The sequence below is a fragment of the Helianthus annuus genome, chromosome 11 (genome assembly GCF_002127325.2).
Source record: "Helianthus annuus cultivar XRQ/B chromosome 11, HanXRQr2.0-SUNRISE, whole genome shotgun sequence".
NCBI lineage: Eukaryota > Viridiplantae > Streptophyta > Magnoliopsida > Asterales > Asteraceae > Helianthus > Helianthus annuus.
Genome location: NC_035443.2, coordinates 10,017,345 through 10,031,242, shown reverse-complemented (window position 1 = coordinate 10,031,242; position 13,898 = coordinate 10,017,345). Strand labels below are relative to the sequence as shown.

The 13,898-nt window shown below is 33.9% G+C and overlaps 2 long non-coding RNA genes across 2 annotated transcripts; both read left to right on the top strand.

The window, feature by feature from the left end:
* The first annotated feature begins 2,672 nt into the window (after window positions 1-2,672).
* On the top strand, window positions 2,673-4,355 carry LOC118483874. The gene is made up of 3 exons (XR_004871998.1): window positions 2,673-2,738; window positions 2,921-3,038; window positions 4,189-4,355. It is a non-coding gene; the product is annotated as an uncharacterized LOC118483874 (long non-coding RNA).
* Window positions 4,356-4,705: 350 nt separating this feature from the next.
* LOC110891736 lies at window positions 4,706-13,567 on the top strand. The gene is made up of 2 exons (XR_002565516.2): window positions 4,706-4,754; window positions 13,292-13,567. It is a non-coding gene; the product is annotated as an uncharacterized LOC110891736 (long non-coding RNA).
* The last annotated feature ends 331 nt before the right edge of the window (window positions 13,568-13,898 follow it).

Here is a 13,898-nt window from a genome sequence, read left to right as displayed (position 1 = left end):
TTTTAGGCCTGTAAACAAAAAATGTAGATAATTAAGTATCAGAATGACGGTTTTACGGCCAAAAAGGCATAAAATAGGGGTAAAACGGGGGACTAAAATATGTGTAAATTAGCGAATATCATTAAGTACCAATTCCGTACCGACTTTTGGCGTACCTGGTACCGATTTTTACCTTCATATACCGGTACCGTAACCTGTATTTTCGGTACCAGTATCGATTTGGTATCGGTTAGCACCGAGCTCATCCCTACCCTTGAAACTAAAAAAAAGAAATCATTAAAAGTTGAAGAAAATCTATGACACCCGTGATCAAGGAAGAGCAAATGGTACCGAGTAGCAGTACCGAAATTCCTGAACTAAAAGATTTTCAATATCAATTCGGTACCGATTTTTGGCGTTCTCTATACCAGGCTGGTACCAGTTTTTATCTTTTTGTACTGATACCAATGTTTTAAAAACCGGTAAATACCGGCCGGTTATACCGGTATTACCGTTTCCAAATGTAAATCCGGTACGAAACACCCCGGTAAATAAGTGTAACGGCGTAAGGTTTGTACCGGCGGTAAAATCCGGTATACCGGTTTGAAACGTAATACCGGTACCGGCCCAGGGTTATTTTAGTTTGGGTTGTTACTTATTTTTATTATATATGTTACTTATCTTACGTAATTTTTATATATTATGATTATTCGTAACTAAATTAAAGTTCTTATTTAATATAGTATGAAACGAAAATAATTATCCTCTGGTTGATGAGGATGGCGATAATAGTGAATTTCATCTTTTATGCGATCGTGAACTTGATGTATTCAACAGAATCAACACCCAAATGGCTTAAACATATCGTACACTTTATTTAAAAAAGCTTGTTAGAAATTGAATGTTTTTCGATTATTTTTTATTATGGATTTACTTTTGGATCATCTTTTAACATGTAATCATGCATTTTTGGATTAACTTTTGAGTTGATTTTGTAATTTATAAAATTATAGAATTAGCTAGTCAACCCGGTTGAACCATTTTTCAGCCTAATCCAGTTTGATTTAAAAAACGGTTTTTAAAACATTGACTGATACCGAACAGAACCATCCATGTATTTAATAACTGTTCATTCAGTTTTCTTATTATCATATATGAATATCAAAAGTAATATTCATTAATAATAATATATAAGAATAACTGTTCATTCAGTTTTCTTATTATCATATATGAATGGTTATTCAATTTTGTATAATAGCTTTATTTACTAACGTGTAAGAGCATTCTCATCCAAACCATCAAAATATGTGAGGGGAAGTTTTTATATTATAAAGGGTATAAAAAATGGTTGTGAGTGGAGGAGAGAGAAAATGTTACTGTTCATCTGTATATTTGGGGGGACACTGTTCACCCAGTATAATTTTTTTTAATATATATTGAAAGTGGGTGTGAGTGAAGGAGAGAGAAAAATGTAATGATAATATTATTTAATTGAAAATGAGAGAGAAAAAGTATTTGTTTTTAGTGAAAATATATTGATATAGGAGTTGTTTTTTAGTAGAATCTATTATCTATTATCTATTATATATAATAAACATGAAGATTTGGGCTGATGTGGCATTACCTTAGAGCCTCCTAGATTCATTTTTGGCGGGAAAATGAGCTGGGTTATTTTTCGTTCGCGGATCCCTTTTTTATGTGATCCAACCCGTTTTACGACCCGGGTATATAAATCACCTTCCTGTCGCCTCATTATTTTCCTTCACTGGTTCACACCGAAACCCTAGCCTCCGTCATCCTTTGGCTTGAAGCTTCTAACATCTGAGGTTCTACAATCTTTTATTTGCTAAAACCCTAGATATCTCTATTAGCGCTTCCTCGGATCATATTTTGGATCTTCAACAATTTCTCTTCATCTCAATCCACTTCGTCGCTTCCTTCATCTACGATTATTTTCTTTCAGATTGGAACATAAAAATTGCAGGTATGTTCAGGTACGATCATAACTTCATCTACGATAATTTTTTGTAATGTTTATCCTTGATTCATCCTTATACAAAGTTTGTGATGTTTTCATTGATTTTATTTTTGCTCTGAAAACCCTAAATGTTGATGCATGTTCGCTGTTGTTAATGTTCACTACCATTTAACGATTTTAATCCAAGGTATTTGATTCTTTTGGTGTTTCATTCAATATTTGTTTTTGTTCGTTTTTTGATTAATTTTGGAGTTTTTTTACCAATTAATGGCAGCTCCACCTTCACTCGGCAGCTCATCTTCAATCGCTATCTTGCGTGCCTATGTTATGAACTCTACCCCTAATTCTGTTCTTTATTTGTAATCCATTATCATATTTAACTTTTTTATAGGAGAGAATAAGAGTGGTTATTGTTCAATTGTTCGGTCAATTGGGCGTCTACGTCTGTCACTGGTATGTATGCAGCTGGCTCACTTTTAAATTCATAAAGTTACAAACAGATTGTCCTTGCTGACCCACTTCTTATGCAACAATAAAAGAAGTAATTTAAAGTTATGGTCATGGGACTATGGTTATTACAGAATAGTAACTTAAGATATAGTTTAGCCAACTTTCTTCCTGTTTAACCATGTTTCTGTTGAAACTTATTTTGCTCCGTAAACGGGTCAAAATTTGCAACTCTAATAGCTGCGGTTGGCTTTGGCTTTATAGGGCTGTTAATGAAGGATTTAAGGTGAATACACAAACTCATCTAGTTCCGGTGCTGGCAACATCTGTTAAGGTGATCATTTTAATGATTTTATGTTTATATGAATGTATTAGTGACACATTTTGTTAGATAAATGTAATGGCGTGTAAGTATATGCTTATTAGGCTGAGCTCAATAAAGTGGTTACTGATGGCCCAAATGGGAAGCCTATTGAAAGCCCAAATAGCCAGAAGCATCATTCTCTTCTTTTGCAGGTAATGGTGTGTACAAAGTGATGAAGTTGTTCGGCAAAAAATGTTATGAATCTGGATTCTGATTGTTTAGTTTGGTGCAACGAAGAAGGGTGACATAACTTGTGAGACATGTCATTAGGTATGGTATTTGATCAAGTATTAATTCTTTTTTTTTTTTTTGATTATAGAGTTGAAACAAACGAGCTATAATATAAGTATACTAATTGATTATTTTTACACTGATGTGTATTTAACCAGCTTGCAATATTCCGATTAAAAATCCCATTTTCGAACATGCCAAAAAAATTAATGTGGTTCGCAAGTATGACCTTAATAATCTAGATACAGCCGTTTGTTAACTTATTATATTAGTATTGTATTGATTTCTAATCGTTTGATTTTTTGAGACACTTTTTGTGTGTAATACACTATCTTATGATCCAATTGTTTTTAAATAAAATTTATTTTTAATGAGAGAGTTAACTGCCATTTTCGTTCCCGTGGTTTGGTGAAAAATGTCACTTCAGTCCAACCAAAATTTGCGGCAGTTCCGTCCTCAACATTTTTGAAACGTGTCACTTCGGTCCGAAAAGATAACGTCTGGCGCCAGTTTCGTCCTCAATGTTTTTAACGGCGCGTTATCTTTTTTTGGACTAAAGTGGCATTTTCCTCCAAACCACAGGGATGAAAATGGCAATTAACTCATAATGAAAAGTAATTTAAAAACACGAAATTGGCTCGGCTGTAAACGAGCCAGCTCGGCTCGGCTCGGTTTGTAAACGAGCCGAGCTCGAGCTTGGCCTGGATCGACTTGTGAGCTCGTGAGCTGGCTCGATACGGTTTATATCCTTCATTTTATTGCCAGGTTTCTATATGATTTTGAGTTCGATGGAATGGTTTTGGAGTAATGAAATTGTAATTTAGCCTCAGTTTAATGGAATGTTTTTTATCAATTCGGTTAATAGAAAGATGACATAACAAATAAAGAATTAATTTTGGGATGTGTATGATTAACTTTATAGTTTCTTAATCAGCTTTTATCAAAGTATGAAGCAACATCACATGATTCCTACGCCAAAAGTTAATATATCGCGATATTAACTAGATAGTTCAGTAGGTATACAAAATGAGTTGCAGTTTACGTTATCAATGATTCTTGCTTTTATCTTCATTTATTGAAGAATGTGAACTGGACTCAGTTTTATAAAACTTTGTGTTGTTGATTAGATTTTGTGTTTATGTTTCATGTTTGGCTGATGAAATTGACAGATAAAGTGTTTATATTCCAGATAAGATGGCATTGAAATTGAAGCAATTGCAGTCTAAGGCAGGTCAGGCATCAGAATTTTTGTCAAAGCATGGAAGTGCTTACTACAAGCAGCTGATGGAGCAAAACAAGCAATATGTTCAAGAGCCAGCGACTGTTGAGAAATGCAATGAGTTGTCTAAACCATAGTTATTAAAGTGAGCCCCCAGGTGCGCCTAGGCGCAAATAAAGCCCTGGGCCCAACAAATCGCCTTGAGTGCGCCTCGCGTCTTTAATCTTAAGGTTAGTTCATAATCTTTCGCTTAGTTATTAAAGCGAGCGCCCAGACGCAAATAAAGCCACGTGTCGGTGAAGGGCTCGCCTCGTGGGTCAAACAAAACCATTCTCTTGAAGAAACTGATATCGTCCTTTGGTCATCAAACTTTTTCAACTAATTTTGTTTTTCTATAAATATACATGTGTGTGTACGATTTAGCTTCTATATCAACTAAATGTTGGATTTGCAGGTATGTGTTTGGGATCACACATGTTCCCAAGTTAGAAGATTGGCCAGTTATACCGGTAGAGCACATTGGCTTTATGCTTCAGGTAATTTAAATATCCACAATTATGGATGTGTGGACGCTTGGGGGCAAAAGTGAAAGTGTACTAATTTTAACGCTATTTTAGTACGTGAAAATAACGCTAAAAGAGGGGGATGGTTAATCATGCATCATGGCGTTGATTGTCACACCCCAACCGATGGCGGAAACATCAGGATGAGACGAACAAATTGCTCAAAACAACATAACACTAATTGTGACAATATAGATTAAATCATTTTATTAAAACTAAAGAACAATACATTGTTTCAACATGATTAAAACATAAATCATCTTTCAACCATAGTTTATTTCCTAGGTGAGTTTCTAGTCCACCCTAACTTGATTCTTGAATTCTTCATCTATCAACCTGCAACATGTATTAAAGTACAATCAACAAAAACGTTGGCGAGTATACAAGTTTGATACATAGCATAGTAGAATAAAATGTTTAAATGTGCTCATATCCAACATGAATAAAATGATACATGTTACTACTTTGTCATTCAATATCGTTCAACATCGTTCAATATCGTTCAATATCGTTCAACATCGTTCAAATATCGTTCAACATCGCAATACCCCAAGACTCAAGGGCATTGAGATTAACACGTTCAACTTGCATAGCATAAGAGATTAACAAGCATCAAATTGTTTCATGTTTTAAATGTGGATAGAGTGTGATTAAAAACAAGACTCAAGTGTTGTGTAATTTGAATATGGAATACATGTTGCACCCAAATGTGTATAAAACGAAAATGGGATCGAGTATACTCACCTTAGATTGCGTTGCGTTTTCTTGGTAAATGAGAAAGGTTTGAGATTATCCAAGCGATTGCAAAAAGATTACCCTATTTATAATATGAGGTACACGTTAATATTATTGGTAATTATAAAGGTTATAGTAATTTAAGCTAGTTAATCATACACTATTACCAAGTATTATTTGAGAATACTACCAATATGGTGATTTATGTGAAATAATGATAGAATAACATTAAAGATAACAATAATTAATAATAACACTGATAATAATAAAAATAATAATAATAGTGATAATAATAAAATTTCTGATTTAAAAATAATAATGATCATAATAATAAAAATTGTTATCAATATATATATATATTAATAATAATAATAATAATTCTGATTTTATATATACTAATATTACTGATAATAATATTATTATAGATTCTGATTATAAATATGATATTATGTAATAATAATAATTATAATAACTGAATTTATTAATAATAATAATAATAATAATAATAATAAAAATTATTATTATTATAATAATAATAACAGTAAAAAAAAGAACAAAGGAATGGCCCAATTAGGGCGGCCCAACCCGTCATCCAGACCCAGTCCATTAGGCAGCGAAAAAAAGAGGGGTCGGGATCGAACCCCTGACCTCCGGTCCGCACACAGCCAACCCAACCACTGGACTGTCCGATTGTTTGTTGTTAAAATCGTTTAGGCTAATAAAATCAGTAACTAGCGGTTGTCATGTTCTTCCTGATAACATAATACTTAACTGCTTGGTATCTTGTTTCATACAATTGATAATCTAATAACAACAGACGATTTAAGCGAAAGAAATGAACAAGAAGGTATGTACCAAAACGGTTCGCGTCGGGTTCCGACGTAAAACTCCGGCGATGGTTGGTGCTCCGGTTGTCTTCTCCGGCGACGGCTGAGAGTTCCGGCGATGAGTCAAAGAACCGATTCGAGGGAGTCAGGGAGGGTGGTGTGAGTTTCGAGAGAATGAGGGTGAACGGTATTTATAGGAGTCGAATGGGTTGCGTAAATCCGGAAATAGATTTGTGATTGATTCGTATGATTGGCAATCAATCAAGAAAAGGAAATGGTTGATGTGATCGAATATGTTTGCCAAAATTATCCCGATCACGAAAAAAAAAGGAAAGGTCAATGGTGGTTTGTCGGTGTCTGTTTGGCGGTAACTTTCAAAAGAAATGAAAAGGAAGAAGTCGCGTATAATAATTAAACAATGCGAGTTATGAACAGCGATGATGGTAGCCCATCTGGTTGAGACGTGTGTGTGTGAAGCGAGTGATCCGAGTTCGAGTCTTGTAAGGGCCGGTTCCTTAAAGAGGAACCCCCTTTTTACTTTTTAACTGGCCTTGACGAGACTAACTGAGTTTTCTAACTCAGTTAGTGCTTTTCTTTGAAAAAAACACTCTAACCTAGTTATTTAAAACAACTATTTAAACTAACTCTATTAACATGATTTAACTAACCCGGTTACCTCTTTTAACAAGATTTAACTAACCTTATTAACTAAACTTTTATAATTCCTTTTTATTTAAAACAACTATTTATTTATTTAATTTAATATTAATTTATTTATTAAATATTAATATATATTATAATTATTTGATTTAACCCAAATTTTGGGTATTTTACCGAATTAGCATACGAATTCCCGATTTTTGTATGGTTTAGGGTAATCTCTTGAAAACGCTTGATTTAAGAGTTGGGATTTGGATATCTTTCAACTGTTTCTACGTGTTTGACGTGTTTTAACGTGTTTATCCACCACATAAGATTCAAACAAGGATATGATCAAAAATGCATTTTTCCATTATGATTCAAGTCTCGAAGTAAAAATTTGGGAATAAACGAGAGTACAATTGACTGAATTTGGAAAGTACAAAACATCCTGCTATAAATAGATAGATCGAAAATACGAGGCGTTATAGTCTCCCCTACTTTTGGAGATTTCGTCCTCGAAATCTAAGAAGAAACTTTTGAAAAGATTATATCTAAAGATTTATAAGAAAGAATAAATGAGACTTTGATCATAATGTTTATTTGAAAAATTTGTTTTTATGAATGCAACATGTAGCACATTGTTTCACATTGTGTTTCACATAGGATAACATGAATAAAGTGACATGAATTTTCATATAGAGTAACATGTGTGATAAAAGCATAGTAAATTTAATTTGTTCACGAGAGAGTAACATTAATTGTTTTAGATTGCGAAGATAGTACGATTCGTGTTTCCAAGCTTGAAATGAATATAACGTTCAAATGTAAAACACATAGAAATTGAGATAACATAAAAGAGATTTAACGTAAAATATGGATTGTCACGGAACGTAACATACGACAATTCCAAAGTGAATGGAAGTCCTTTTCGAATTAAGGAAACGTGCTTTGGCCTAATAGACAAATAGTATCATCGAGGAGCGACTAACGATATTTGTCCTTCCAGTTATTACACGTCCTTAATCGATTGGGAAATCGAAACTTTGGCGAGAGCGAAATTCGAGGAGTGGGACTAGTTAACAAGATGCGAGTATCACCTCTAACTTGATAACATCGTACCCTAATGTGGTTGGTACTTATCAAAAGATAAGGGTCCACTAGAATATGAAATGGAAAACTCCCATCAAGGTTTGGATATCACTCCTAACTTGAGGGTAGATTTCGTGCAAAATCAAAGTATAGCTGAGTGAAAATCATCACCAAGTGTGGGAATCACCCCTATCTTGATGAATCATTTCGATTGTGTTGTAAGAGTGTCTTCAAAGCCTCCAAGTGTGTATTGTGTTAGCCTTAGGAAAGGCATGTATATTAAGAGTCCAAAAGAATAAGGGGAAGCAAAGAAGATAGAAGGGAAGTTGTTTTAAGCAACACATAGTGAAAAAGCTCCTAAACTATAGACTAGGCAAGGCATTCCTAATTCCCTGTAGTTATGGCTCTGATACCAATATGTCACACCCCAACCGATGGTGGAAACATCAGGATGAGACGAACAAATTGCTCAAAACAACATAACACTAATTGTGACAATATAGATTAAATCATTTTATTAAAACTAAAGAACAATACATTGTTTCAACATGATTAAAACATAAATCATCTTTCAACCATAGTTTATTTCCTAGGTGAGTTTCTAGTCCACCCTAACTTGATTCTTGAATTCTTCATCTATCAACCTGCAACATGTATTAAAGTACAATCAACAAAAACGTTGGCGAGTATACAAGTTTGATACATAGCATAGTAGAATAAAATGTTTAAATGTGCTCATATCCAACATGAATAAAATGATACATGTTACTACTTTGTCATTCAATATCGTTCAACATCGTTCAATATCGTTCAACATCGTTCAAATATCGTTCAAATATCGTTCAATTGCGTTTTCTTGGTAAATGAGAAAGGTTTGAGATTATCCAAGAGATTGCACGAAGATTACCCTATTTATAATATGAGGTACACGTTAATATTATTGGTAATTATAAAGGTTATAGTAACTTAAGCTAGTTAATCATACACTATTACCAAGTATTATTTGAGAATACTACCAATATGGTGATTTATGTGAAATAATGATAGAATAATATTAAAGATAACAATAATTAATAATAACACTGATAATAATAAAAATAATAATAATAATAGTGATAATAATAAAATTTCTGATTTAAAAATTATAATGATCATAATAATAAAAATTGTGATTAATATATATATATATTAATAATAATAAAAATTCTGATTTTATATATACTAATATTACTGATAATAATATTATTATAGATTCTGATTATAAATCTGATATTATGTAATAATAATAATAATAATAACTGAATTTATTAATAATAGTAATAATAATAATAATAATAATAATAATAATAATAATAATAATAATAACAGTAAAAAAAAGAACAAAGGAATGGCCCAATTAGGGCGGCCCAACCCGTCATCCAGACCCAGTCCATTAGGCAGCGAAAAAAAGAGGGGTCGGGATCGAACCCCTGACCTCCGGTCCGCACACAGCCAACCCAACCACTGGACTGTCCGATTGTTTGTTGTTAAAATCGTTTAGGCTAATAAAATCAGTAACTAGCGGTTGTCATGTTCTTCCTGATAACATAATACTTAACTGCTTGGTATCTTGTTTCATACAATTGATAATCTAATAACAACAGACGATTTAAGCGAAAGAAATGAACAAGAAGGTATGTACCAAAACGGTTCGAGTCGGGTTCCGACGTAAAACTCCGGCGATGGTTGGTGCTCCGGTTGTCTTCTCCGGCGACGGCTGAGAGTTCCGGCGATGAGTCAAAGAACCGATTCGAGGGAGTCAGTGAGGGTGGTGTGAGTTTCGAGAGAATGAGGGTGAACGGTATTTATAGGAGTCGAATGAATTGCGTAAGAAAGCCTGAATGTAAGGTTGGAGGAGTGGCGGACAGCCTTAGAGGGGAGAGGCTTAAGGATTAGTCGCTCAAAGACGGAGTATCTCTATTGTAACTTCAGTGGTGCTGGTGATTGCGAGGACACTCAAATCACTATTGAAAACCAAGCAGTCCCACAAGTAACTAAGTTTAAGTACTTAGGATCGTTTGTTCAAAGGGATGGAGAGATAGATAGTGACGTAGCCCACCGCATCCAGGCTGGCTGGTGTAAGTGGAGAGCAGCCTCTGGGGTCTTGTGTGACAAGCGGTTCCCAACTAAATTAAAGGGAAAATTTTATAGGGTTACATTTAGACCTGCTATGTTGTATGGAACAGAGTGTTGGGCCATCAAAAAGGCACAGGCGCGCAAGATGGAGGTTGTAGAGATGAGGATGCTGAGGTGGATGTATGGATACACAAGACTAGATCGGATAAGAAATGAGGTTTTCAGGGAAAGGGTAGGAGTAACTAGTATATCGGATAAGATTAAAGAAGGGAGATTGAGATGGTTTGGTCATGTGAAGAGAAGGCAGACTATGGTGCCAGTTAGAGCAGTGGAAAACTTTATTGTGGAGGGGAGAAGAAGTAGAGGCAGGCCTAAATTAACTTGGGAGGAGCGGATTAGATATGATTTGATAGAGTTGCATCTCTCTGAGGACATGATCCGGGATAGGGATTCGTGGAGACATAGGATAAAGGTAAAGGACTATTAAGGGATAACGTATAGGTAGCCTAGTTTTTTGTTAAGGGGGGATTTAGTACATGATTGTCTTTACGTAACATGTGCATTGGTTATTTTATGATGCTATAAATGTTTATGTAGTATATGGCTCGCTCCTGTTGATATTTGGTAGTTTTATTTCACTTATGGTACCGTCTTTTCTGCTTGTATCACGTCTGTTTGTTCGTATGCTTTTGTTTTTTAGCCGGGGGTCTTTCTGGAAGTAGCCTCTCTACCCCCAAGGGATAGAGGTAAGGCTTGCCTACATCTCACCCTCCCCTGACCCTACCACTAGCTCTGCTATTGGTGGGATATACCGGGTACGGTTGTTGTTGTTGTTGTTGAATGAGTTGCGTAAGTCCGGAAATAGATTTGTGATTGATTCGTATCATTGGCAATCAATCAAGAAAAGGAAATGGTTGATGTGATCGAATATGTTTGCCAAAATTATCCCGATCACGAAAAAAAGGGAAAGGTCAATGGTGGTTTGTCGGTGTCTGTTTGGCGGTAACTTTCAAAAGAAATGAAAAGGAAGAAGTCGCGTATAATAATTAAACAATGCGAGTTATGAACAGCGATGATGGTAGCCCATCTAGTTGAGACGTGTGTGTGTGAAGCGAGTGATCCGAGTTCGAGTCTTGTAAGGGCCGGTTCCTTAAGGAGGAACCCCCTTTTTACTTTTTAACTGGCCTTGACGAGACTAACTGAGTTTTCTAACTCAGTTAGTGCTTTTCTTTGAAAAAACACTCTAACCTAGTTATTTAAAACAACTATTTAAACTAACTCTATTAACATGATTTAACTAACCCGGTTACCTCTTTTAACAATATTTAACTAACCTTATTAACTAAACTTTTATAATTCCTTTTTATTTAAAACAACTATTTATTTATTTAATTTAATATTAATTTATTTATTAAATATTAATATATATTATAATTATTTGATTTAACCCAAATTTTGGGTATTTTACCGAATTAGCATACGAATTCCCGATTTTTGTATGGTTTAGGGTAATCTCTTGAAAACACTTGATTTAAGAGTTGGGATTTGGATATCTTTCAACTGTTTCTACGTGTTTGACGTGTTTTAACGTGTTTATCCACCACATAAGATTCAAACAAGGATATGATCAAAAATGCATTTTTCCATTATGATTCAAGTCTCGAAGTAAAAATTTGGGAATAAACGAGAGTACAATTGACTGAATTTGGAAAGTACAAAACATCCTGCTATAAATAGAAAGATCGAAAATACGAGGCGTTACATTGATAGCCGAAAGACAGAAGGGTACATGCACTAATCGGCATTTGTCCCGATTGTTGAGTGTTATATGCCTTGTGTCCAAGGCTTGATGCAAAACTACTATCGAGCCGGGGGTCTCACTGGAAGCAGCCTCTCTATTCCTACGAGGTAAAGGTAAGGCTGTCTATATCTTACCCTCCTCAGACCCTACCTTAGCTTTGCTATTGATGGGATTTACTGAGCATGATGATGATGATAAGAAGAATATGAACACTTTATTCTATGTATTTTTATTGTAATATATAAATATACTACTTTGTCTTTAAAAAAATACATAAATTAAAGTGTTCATACTTTTCTTATCATAAACATCAACTAGGGGTATTCATCGAATCGAATATCGAATTATTCGAATAATTTTTATTTTTCCTTGAATTCGTATTCGATTCGAATTCGATTAAAACCTACCGAATTCGATTCGAATTCGTATTCGAATAAAAAGCTCGATTCGTATTCGATTAAAAATTCGAATTCGAATAAATTCGATTTAATTCAGGTTCGTTAAAAACATGTAAAAAACATTCAAAATGAAACTTAAATTTTAAAGCAGCCATAAAGCACGATATCACATTAAAAAGTTTCAAATAAAGTACCACAAGTCTAAAATTCAAAACGAGAAGTCGGGAATAACCACTCCACATTACAAGTTAATATTTTTATGCTTAGAAATTTATTGATAGATTTGTTACTTAGGTTTTAGTTATGGGCCATGTAGTAGATTTGGTAATGGGTAATTTCAATAGTTGGAAAAAAAAATTGAGAATAATTTATAGTATAGCCTAATAAAAGTTATATATATTATATATAAAAATAATAAATAAAAGTGTATAACTTTTATTCAAATTTCGAATCGAATTTGAAATTATAAATTCGTATTCGATTTACTTGAGTCGAATTGAATCGAATTCGAATCGAAACGAATTCTTGATTATTGAATCGAATTTAAACGAATTTCGAATTTTTCGAATTCGAAACGAATTGTAAAAAGTGTATTAATTTATGTATAATGTAAAATATATTGTATATATAGGTTAATGCATCATACATGTAAACTAAAAAGTGATTCAATGGTTTTTTATGAGCTCTAGAAAGATGGTCTCGGGTTTTGTACACAACATACAACATAGATTGATATCATATGACAGTTTTGCCCTTATATCATAGGAAAAGACAAAAAGAAGGGGTTGAGATACAACTATAAGGGTAAAATTGTCAAATGACAATCACAAACTATCACTCTTTTGATGATAGTTTTATCGAAAAAAATCGTTACTAATCTTTTTTAACTCTATACGGTTGCAGCCGCATGGGTTCTTTAACTGCTCGCCTGCAGTTGATGTTCCTCCAGGAGCCTGCGAGTCTGATGTGAAAGACACCGAGCATAAAGAAACCGTTGCTTCCAAGCCTGTTTCAAACGGTTTGATTGCCAAGTTTTAATGTAATCATCATCAACAAAGTCGACTTTTTATCGCCCCTTATCTTTTTACCATGTCGTTTAAACCTTTTTAATTTGTATGATTTTAGACGCTAGACTTTGGTTGTGTAATCATCATCAGGCTCCGGTTCAGTTTCAGTTGCTATCCTCGCTTGAGTGTACTGAATGTTTTATGTTTGTACTTTCTCAAGGACCATAGATGATGAATGTTTTATAGTTAATACGCATTGGCTTTTGGAATCAAAACACATGGTAGCGCCTCATGCCTTTTAAAACCAAGCAACATTTTGAAAGTGTTTTATACAATATGTCAATATGTTTGTATTATTTTGTTAATATATCGATCATTAATAATTAATATTAATAACTTTCTCCAGCCCGGGAAACATTTATCGGGTGATAACCTAGTGTATGTATAATTTGATGGATTGGATGAGAATGCTCTAAAGCATACTTGAATTTTTATTTTTGTTT